The sequence below is a fragment of the Neophocaena asiaeorientalis genome, unplaced genomic scaffold, assembly GCF_003031525.2.
Source record: "Neophocaena asiaeorientalis asiaeorientalis breed wild unplaced genomic scaffold, Neophocaena_asiaeorientalis_V1.1 scaffold418, whole genome shotgun sequence".
In the NCBI taxonomy this organism is placed as follows: domain Eukaryota; kingdom Metazoa; phylum Chordata; class Mammalia; order Artiodactyla; family Phocoenidae; genus Neophocaena; species Neophocaena asiaeorientalis.
In genome coordinates, this window is record NW_020175731.1 from 5,501,518 (window position 1) to 5,510,111 (window position 8,594).

The window sequence follows — 8,594 nt, forward strand, 5'->3', positions numbered from 1 at the left end:
GCTGGCAGTATGTCTTGTTACCAAAATAAAGGACCCTGAACTGAAAAATAGAATAGCCTAAATAAAGTACTCAATATTTGAGGGATGCAATGAGCATCTAAAATGAAGTCAATGTGAGTTTAGCGATCAAAAATAGACTCAATGCAAAACAAAAAAGTGAATTTGGCTAAATGAATTATTCAATTTTTGTGAATATTTTAGCACGAAAAGTATTTAGCATGAAAAGTATGTACATTTGTATCTTAAGAGTTGTTAAAGAAATTTCTGGCAGAAAGTAATACTGGATTGAAATTTTCTGTGACAGCTGGAAGCTTATATATCATATTTATTGTGGATCTGGAACTTATTGGTAGTATTTATTAGCATGTTAAGCTTTTCACAACTTGGCCATTAGTTCATATACTATCAAAGTCAGATATTCTTATTATATTTATCGTCAAATAGAAATTGAACTGAAAGTAGTTTCAGTGTGGTTCAGAGTGAGCTGATAGCAGAAGTTGACAAAGGGATGTGATGTGGGGCAAAAGAGGTGTTTGCTGCTGTATACCCCTTGCCTATTCAGAATTGAGTCCAGTGTTAAGTCTGCTCCATTACCAGATCTTCAAAATGATGACCAGCCACAGTCTGTAGAAGACTACACAGGAGGATTAGTGAGACAAGCTGTAGTTCCTTGTGCTACAACTGAACTCAAGACCAGAACTCATATCCATCATCTCTTTCCTGCATCACCCATTTGGGACTTTCCTTGCTCTCTTCCAGAAATTCAGCAGGTCTAGTTTGGTTGAGTGACCCAGACCTTCATCCCTTCAGAGATGGGCCTTGGTTACTTTGCCCCTTTTAGGCTGTGATTATCACATTTGTCTGTTTGCTGTTCACACCAGGCATAGAAGCATCAAGAATCACCCCAATGAATCGCCTGAGTTCCAGACACATCCTCCTTGTTTCATTTTGTAATTGTAATCCTAGCTCTCCATGTTAACCAACATATTAACTCCCTTTTTTTGCCTGTTGTCCCACAGACATGAGCAGCCCAACAGAATCAGTTTGGCAGCAGTAGCTTCAGTTCTGTAGAAATCTTACTGTGCTTCTTGATAGAAATGTTCTAGCTTTTTCCTCTTCCCCTGTCTAGGAAACAGGACCTCCAATTCAGCAGAGCCAAAGGTGGTAGGGGGGATGGGAAGCACAATTCTGCAAGTAGGTTACTGAGAATGGTGGTAGGAAGGGCCAGTTCTATTTCTATCCTCTTGGCTCCTAGACCCATAAATTCTAGCAGTTGGGGACATGGAATTACATACTGGCCTTTGGTATAGTGCATGTATCACTTCCTAGAAAACAGCACCCCAGCCCTGCAGGCTGTATCTCTCAGCTGGTGTCTAAGCAGATGCTGTAATAGTCCATTTCACTGTTGTGTTAGATTGACTGCTTCTGGATAATGCTCCATATGATAGGATCATGGATCCAGTAATTCATGTTGCTCTTCATTTACTACAAAATAGTTCCTCAATCTGAGGTAATATAATTCAAGATACCTTATTTGTAATAAGCATTTTTGGGGGGCATTCTGTAGACTATCAGATAGTAATGATGACTGAGGTACTGATGGAAGGGAAAACAAGCCTGAATTAAGAATACAGATTAATTACAATAGAAAAGAATTGCTTCCTCCTCCAAGGTGGAGGAAATTAAACAACTTGCTCCCATGTGGCTGATTTATCTCCTGAAGGAGTGTTACGAGTCATTGGTTTCTGCTGCTGACAGATCACATGTTCAACAGTGACATAACTAAATCAGCCTTAGACAAAGCTCAAGCTCTCAGGTCTATGCCTAGCCTCTATCTCTGCCACCATGATTACTTCACTTACGGGTTTGTTGTGTAAGCCTGGAGTGGTGAAGGGCAAGGCTGGTATAAATCTACTGAAGAATCATCCTGTCCACCTCATCTTTGCCTCCTCAGGTTAGTGCTCTTTTATTGACATTCCATGATACAAAAACCTACAAACTTTTCCATAATCAAGACTGTGTTTATCCTTAACTCAGGCCACATCTTTCTCCATCACTCTGAATGACCAAGTGTACTGTTTGAAGCTCTATCAGGAAGATTTTTCATTTTTCCCTTACCACTGATCCTTCCAGGCACCTCTGAGAGGAGACAGTGTGGAAGCCAGCCATTTCTGGCTCACACCGAGATAGCAAGCTGGTCTACCCATGAACAAGACCCACATTTTCCTTCTCTGTCATCTGGTATGTTAATATTGCAGAAATAGCCTTACTTCTTCACTTCTCCCTGTCTCCATGCCATTTCCCATAAGATTTTCAATGCCTTCCCACTCTGCGTGGAGTTATTCTGCCTCACCTTTGGACTCTGAACTTAGCCGTGTGATTTTCTTTGGGTCAATGGAATGTTAGCAAATTTGATCCAAGCAGAAGCTTGAAAAATACTTGAGTAATTGGTCTTGCCTTCTCTTGTGCCTCTGATATAGAAACATGACTGGGATAGTCTGATGGAGAATGAGAGGTGTGTGGAGCAGAGCTAAGCTGTTCTAGTCACATAGCAGCCAAACCCAAGATGTGAGCGAGCCCAGCCAAGATCAGAAAATCTGCCTAACCAATTCCCAGCTGGCCCTAGATGCCTGAATAATAAATGCTCACTGTTGAGTCTCAAAGGTTTTTTGGTTATTTATTACATAGCATTATTGTAGCAATAAATACTGATAAAACTGACCATAGGGGATTCCCCATGGATCATAGGAGTAGGTTGAAGGAGATGCATTAGTCCATGAGAGGTAAATGATACGGGAATCTAGTCTACTTGTCCATGTAACTTACATGTGCCCTCTGGACAGGCTCAGGCTTGATCCCAAATGTATCATTTCCATCAAAATAATGGATTTTTACTGTTACTGTCTGGCCCTATGATATGATGAACCTGATAACACCTAGCTCATGACGGGCAGCTCCAATTAATAACTTGATGTCATATATAAGCAGATTCTCACTTTCTGCCAGGCACAGAGGCATGCCAAGGGTTGCTTTTCAAACAATGATGAGGCAGGCCTTTGTTCCAGAACCTAATGTCTGTACTGTTAATCTTCTGTTGGAGCTTGCCAGAGATGTTATACAATGTTCTGCCAGAGATACTTGTAGCATCAATGGATAATCAGTCATATAGTCTGAGCAGGAGGGCAGCTCACATCACAGCCTGAGCCTGCAGCAGAGTCCTCTCTCTTGCCCTGGGCCCCACTTGAAACTAGCAGCCCTCTAACTCTCCCCATAAATGGATGAGAGCAGCATTTAGCTTCAAAAGTCAAAGTCCCCAACACTGTACCTTTTTCTTAATGGTAGAGGGTGCAAGTTCAATAACTTGTCCTTCACTTGGAGGCATGTCCCAGCATCCTCCAGACCATTGGACCCCTAAAATCCACAGGGGTCCAAATCTTCCATCCTCCCACTTTAACTGAGGGACAGTGATGACATTTTAGATCACTCGATATCAAGTCTATTCAGCGTGCTCTTACCCAACTACCTTTGAAAGGATTGCATTGTACAGTTACTTTAATAAGTGGCTTATGGTACTTTAGAGAAAGAGTGGGCAGATATTTATTCTATATGCTTGTAGTGGCATAAGTAGCATTTTTCAAAGGGCATTGGCCCCCTTTTCAATTGATGAACATGAAATGATAGTCACAGGGTAACACTTCTGCATTATAGCAGTTGACATCAACTTTTTGCTCTCTGGCTCTTGCTTTTTTGGATAAAACTGCACCCTAGTCTACTGCCTTCTACCTTGAACATGAGCTACACTGTACTCCCTGAACACCAAGGAACCTTGGTTGCCACTTCAGCCTTGCTGCTACTTTGCCAGTGATGGTTGGAATACCACTACCTGCCTCCTGCCATTATAGAATTCTATCATCTCAATTAATATAAGAGAGCCCAATTCTGTGGCATCATTTCCTACTGTGAATCCTGGTCTAGATACCACTAATTTTCTCAAATATATCGTTGCCATTCTCATTAGTACAATCTTTACTGCCTTAGTAAAGAGAATGTTCTCTGGGCTCTTCCTGGGAAAATAATAGGTTGGTTCTCTTGACACATGACATAAATCCATTCTAACATTCCCACCTCTCTGAGCCACTGACCTCTTCTTCATTACTTTGACAAGGCAATTCCAGCGTCTCCATCTCATTTGGTGTAGGCCATGAAGATTCAAGAAGCCATCCCAACAGCCTGTTAACACCAAGTGTCCTTGCCAGGATGTTAAATCTTGAGTCATAAGAGAGTGCTCCCATGTCAATAAACTCTCCTCTATCCAGTCTAATATTCTGCCACTCTGGTCCAGCACATTCAAGATCTATTCCCACACATATTCTTTAAATTCCTGCCAGTAATGATTAGCCAGTTCCTAAAATTCTTTCAGTAAAGCTATCTCTTCCCAGATCAAGAACTATATTTTCTCTCTCAGCTAAACTTGACATTAGTTATTCTTCTCATGGCAATGGGAGGAAACAAGTTCAATCTTGAGGTAGTAAGAGTCATCTTACAAAACATCTACTTTAGGTGAACACTGTGTGTGGTCTCCAGGTAAGGGGAGGCTGCTCTCCTCTAGAGAGGGAGAAAGCTGCTTTGGCTGGTGTGGAAGGTTCAGAGAAAACCAGGAATTCAAGCTCCTCAAGCATATCCACCCAAATTTTCTCATCGCAAGTCTCAGTCTCCTCTGATACCAGGGCTGTGACACTAGCAAAGGAGACTTGTGGAGGTTGCACATTTTATCTCCTTTGCAGCTCTGCCACCCTTGCAATTGCCCTCTGAGCCTGATTTTCACTACAGAAGTCCTATGGCTATGGAGATAATCGTCTCTTTAAATACTGCCAAGGTGACCTTTTGGCTTTCATTGTGCCCTAAGATGATAGTTGGCTGATCTGAGTTTGTTACTTACTTCCTTTTTTCAAGGCTTCCAAGGCAGATAACAAATGCTAACCAATTCCACAATCCTTTGCCCCCCAAACCATTCTAGTGACAGAACTACTGGATAACCCATTTCTTCTTATCCCATTCCATCACAGGTGAGATTCCTAGGCATTGTGATGCAGACCAGGGATTACCACCATCCTGCTTATCCTAGCAATAAGGTAAGTGATTCCATTGCAGAATCCCATCCTAATGATCTGCTTTCAAGGATCGCTCTCATACCAAAGTCATATGTTATATTCCTCCTAAAACAGACCTTGAGACAAACATTTGGGTGCAAGTAGATGATTTGTGAACTAATCCCAGGAAGCAGGAGTAAGAGAGCAGGAAGAATGAGAGAGGGAAGAAAATGTAACACAAGGATATTATCAAGATTGCCATTGTGAATGCTTGGGAGTTGATTCCAGGACCAGCACCTCTTTAGAAATGAGCAGGTGCTTCTCAGAACTGTCCACCAAGAAGGACTAGAGGCTAGATCACATGTCCACTATCCCTGGACCCATTGGTTGAGGACATTTCTCATCTACATTTAGGGGATACATTTGCATTTAGGCCTCGGGGGCTCCCATGGCCTAGAAAAGGACACTTTGTCAGTAAGTGGAGAGATGGGGCACTCATCTGAGGTGAGTTATTGTCACTAAAAGGTGAGTCTGAGATTGAGGTGAACTGTCGACTACAGCTGTGGCTGAAATCCAAGATGGTTCTAGGAAAGAGTTGCAGGGCACCACTAGAAGCATTAGCTACAGGTTCCAAAACACCAAACTTACCTGAACTTACCTTTATTTAAAATGTATAATTTTCTTCTTGGATATAAAGACAAAGTGGATGGTAAGCCACACTCAAGATTTCCAGAACATTTTCATCAAAATTTTTAGTTTTAAAAGTCTTCCAAGAATGAGCAAAGGATAAACAATGGCTAAATCTATATCTTTATAGTATGTTGTAATTATAATATGATTTTTAAAGGTTTCCTTTTAAACATACCCCACAGAGTTCCTCTGTGAAACTTTTATATCTGAACTAGAGCATGGCTCCCATTAAAGAATAAATTGTGTCCGTGTGCTGGTGAAGAGTGCCCAGACAACATAACGTTCAGTAAAACTGCTTTGTTTCTGATCAAGTTCTTCCCCAAAACAAGCTTGATTTCCAGAATTCGTGAAGAGCTTAAATTCCATAATTTAATCCTGTGCTTTAAACAGCTGCTGCAATGATGCCAAGGTGTCTTTTCAAAAACATTCAATTTTACCTTTCTTGTTAGTAAGATTAATAAACAGTAGGAATGATACTAAAGCAAGTGTCACTCTGACTTTGATTTCAGATAGATAGCTTTAAATAAAACATTTATCTTCCTTTGGAACATGGAGTGTAAAGATTTTATCTGTGACTCCATTTCTTCGCTTCCCCAAACAGTATTACTTTCGATTGGCAGCTTACAAGTAAATAAATTTGGAAAAAACTCATTTTAAAATATCTACAAATTATTTACTAGGCATCTGGGTATACTTATGTTTAAATTAATATAATTAGATTAAAGCACCTTAAAAGTAAATACTTTGTTTCACAGTTAACATCGTAAACTTTTTTTTCACAGTAAGTCCTAAGTATTGGAATAATAGCATTCTAGAAGAAATCTTAGCAAAATGTCTAGTCTGATTGCCTCATTTTTACCAGTGAATGAATTGAAGCCCAGAGGAGTCGAATGATTCCCTCAAATGTAAGAAAGAAAGGAGGTTTATTCATATAAACAAAAGTGCTTAATCTATCAGTAATATTCTTATCTTAAATATTAATACTATTAGTTATTCATACAAAAGCAAATTACTTAAAATTTCAGTAATCTTATTAAAATTTCACATTGTAATCTTCAAAATAGAGTTGTGAAACAAATTTTATACTTAAGGATATTCTAACATCAATATTTCAATTTTTTCACTTATATTAAAATATGTGACCCTGTGGCAATCAAATAAAGCTACTTCTACATTTTCTTAGGGACATCTTAACCATACTGGTTTATACATTGCTATACTGTCATTCTAATTTCCCAAATCAAACCTTAGAAAATTCTAAGAACCTGGCAGTATAGTTTTCTTTTTTTTCATAAATTTATTTATTTTTGGCTGCATTGGGTCTTCATTGCTGTGCGCGGACTTTCTCTAGTTGCGGTGAGCAGGGGCTACTCTTTGTTGCGGTGCACGGGCTTCTCATTGCGGTGGCTTCTCATTGCGGAGCACGGGCTCTAGGTGCACGGGCTTCAGTAGTTGTGGCTCGTGGGCTCAGTAGTTGTGGCTCGCAGGCTCTAAAGCACAGGCTCAGTAGTTGTGGCGCATGGGCTTAGTTGCTCCGCGGCATGTGGGATCTTCCCAGACCAGGGATCGAACCCGTGACCCCTGCATTGGCAGGCAGACTCTCAACCACTGTGCCACCAGGGAAGTCCTGGCAGCATAGTTTTTAAATGGCCTATGTAAACACACAGTACCTAGATAGCAAAATTTTTAAAACCCCAAGGGTAAAATCTATAACAAAATTCCATGAAAGATACAAACTATCAAAAATCACTCCAAAAGAAATAAATAATTTGAACAGCCTTATATTTACAGAAGAAATTGAACTTACAGTTAAAAACATTCCCATAAAGAAAACTGGACACCCACATGGATTCATTGGTGAATCCTACCAAACATTTAAGGAAGAAATAATGCCAGTTCTACACAAACTCTTCCAGAACACTGAAAAGGGAAAACTACCTCTATGAGGACAACATTAATAGGATACCAAAAGCAGACAGACATGACAATAAAAGAAAATTATAGACTAATATCTTTCATGAAAACAGAAGTAAATATTCTTTAAAATGTCTTAACAAATTGAATCTGACATCATAGAAGATGTACAGATGTCCAATAAAAATATGAAAATTGCTCATCATCATGTATCATTAGGGAATTGCAAATTAAAACAACAATGTGATTATACCACATACCTATTAGAATGACTAAAATCCAAAATACTGATAACACTAATTTCCGGAAAGGATGCAGATTAACAGTAACCCTCATTCATTGCTGATGAGAATGCAGTATAGTACAACCCCTTTGAAAAACAGCTTGGCATTTTCTTACAAAGCTAAACGTAGTTTTATCATACAGCAAGCATGCTGCTAGGTATTTACCCATGAATGTTTATAGCAGCTTTATTCATAATTCCCCAAACTGGAAGTAACCAAGGTTTCTTTCAATAGGTAAATGAATAAACAAACTCTAATATATTTATACAATGGAATATTATTTGGCAGTACATAAGAAGTGAATTACCAAACCATGGAAAGACACAGAGGAACCTTAAATGTATGTTTCTAAGTGAAAGAAAGCCAGTCTAAAAACACTACATGTTATGTGATTTAAACTATATGACATTTTGGAGAAGGCAAAATTACAAAGATAGTAAAAGATCATTAGTTGTCAGGATGTGAGGGGAGGGAAGGTAGGACTGAACAGGTGAAGCACAGGGCATTCTTAGGGTAATTAAACTATTCGGTATGAAACTGTGATGATGGACACATACCATTATTTATTTCTCAAAATCCATAGAACTAAAAAAAAAAAAAAAAAAAAAAAAAAACA

The 8,594-nt window shown here is 39.3% G+C and overlaps 1 long non-coding RNA gene across 1 annotated transcript in view; it reads left to right on the plus strand.

The window, feature by feature from the left end:
• The first annotated feature begins 4,193 nt into the window (after positions 1–4,193).
• The window catches only part of LOC112391056 (uncharacterized), a 44,187-nt gene continuing 39,786 nt past the window's right edge, over positions 4,194–8,594 (plus strand). The window contains exon 1 of the long non-coding RNA XR_003001391.1: positions 4,194–5,132. This is a non-coding gene — a long non-coding RNA (uncharacterized LOC112391056). The remainder of the gene's footprint in view (positions 5,133–8,594) is intronic.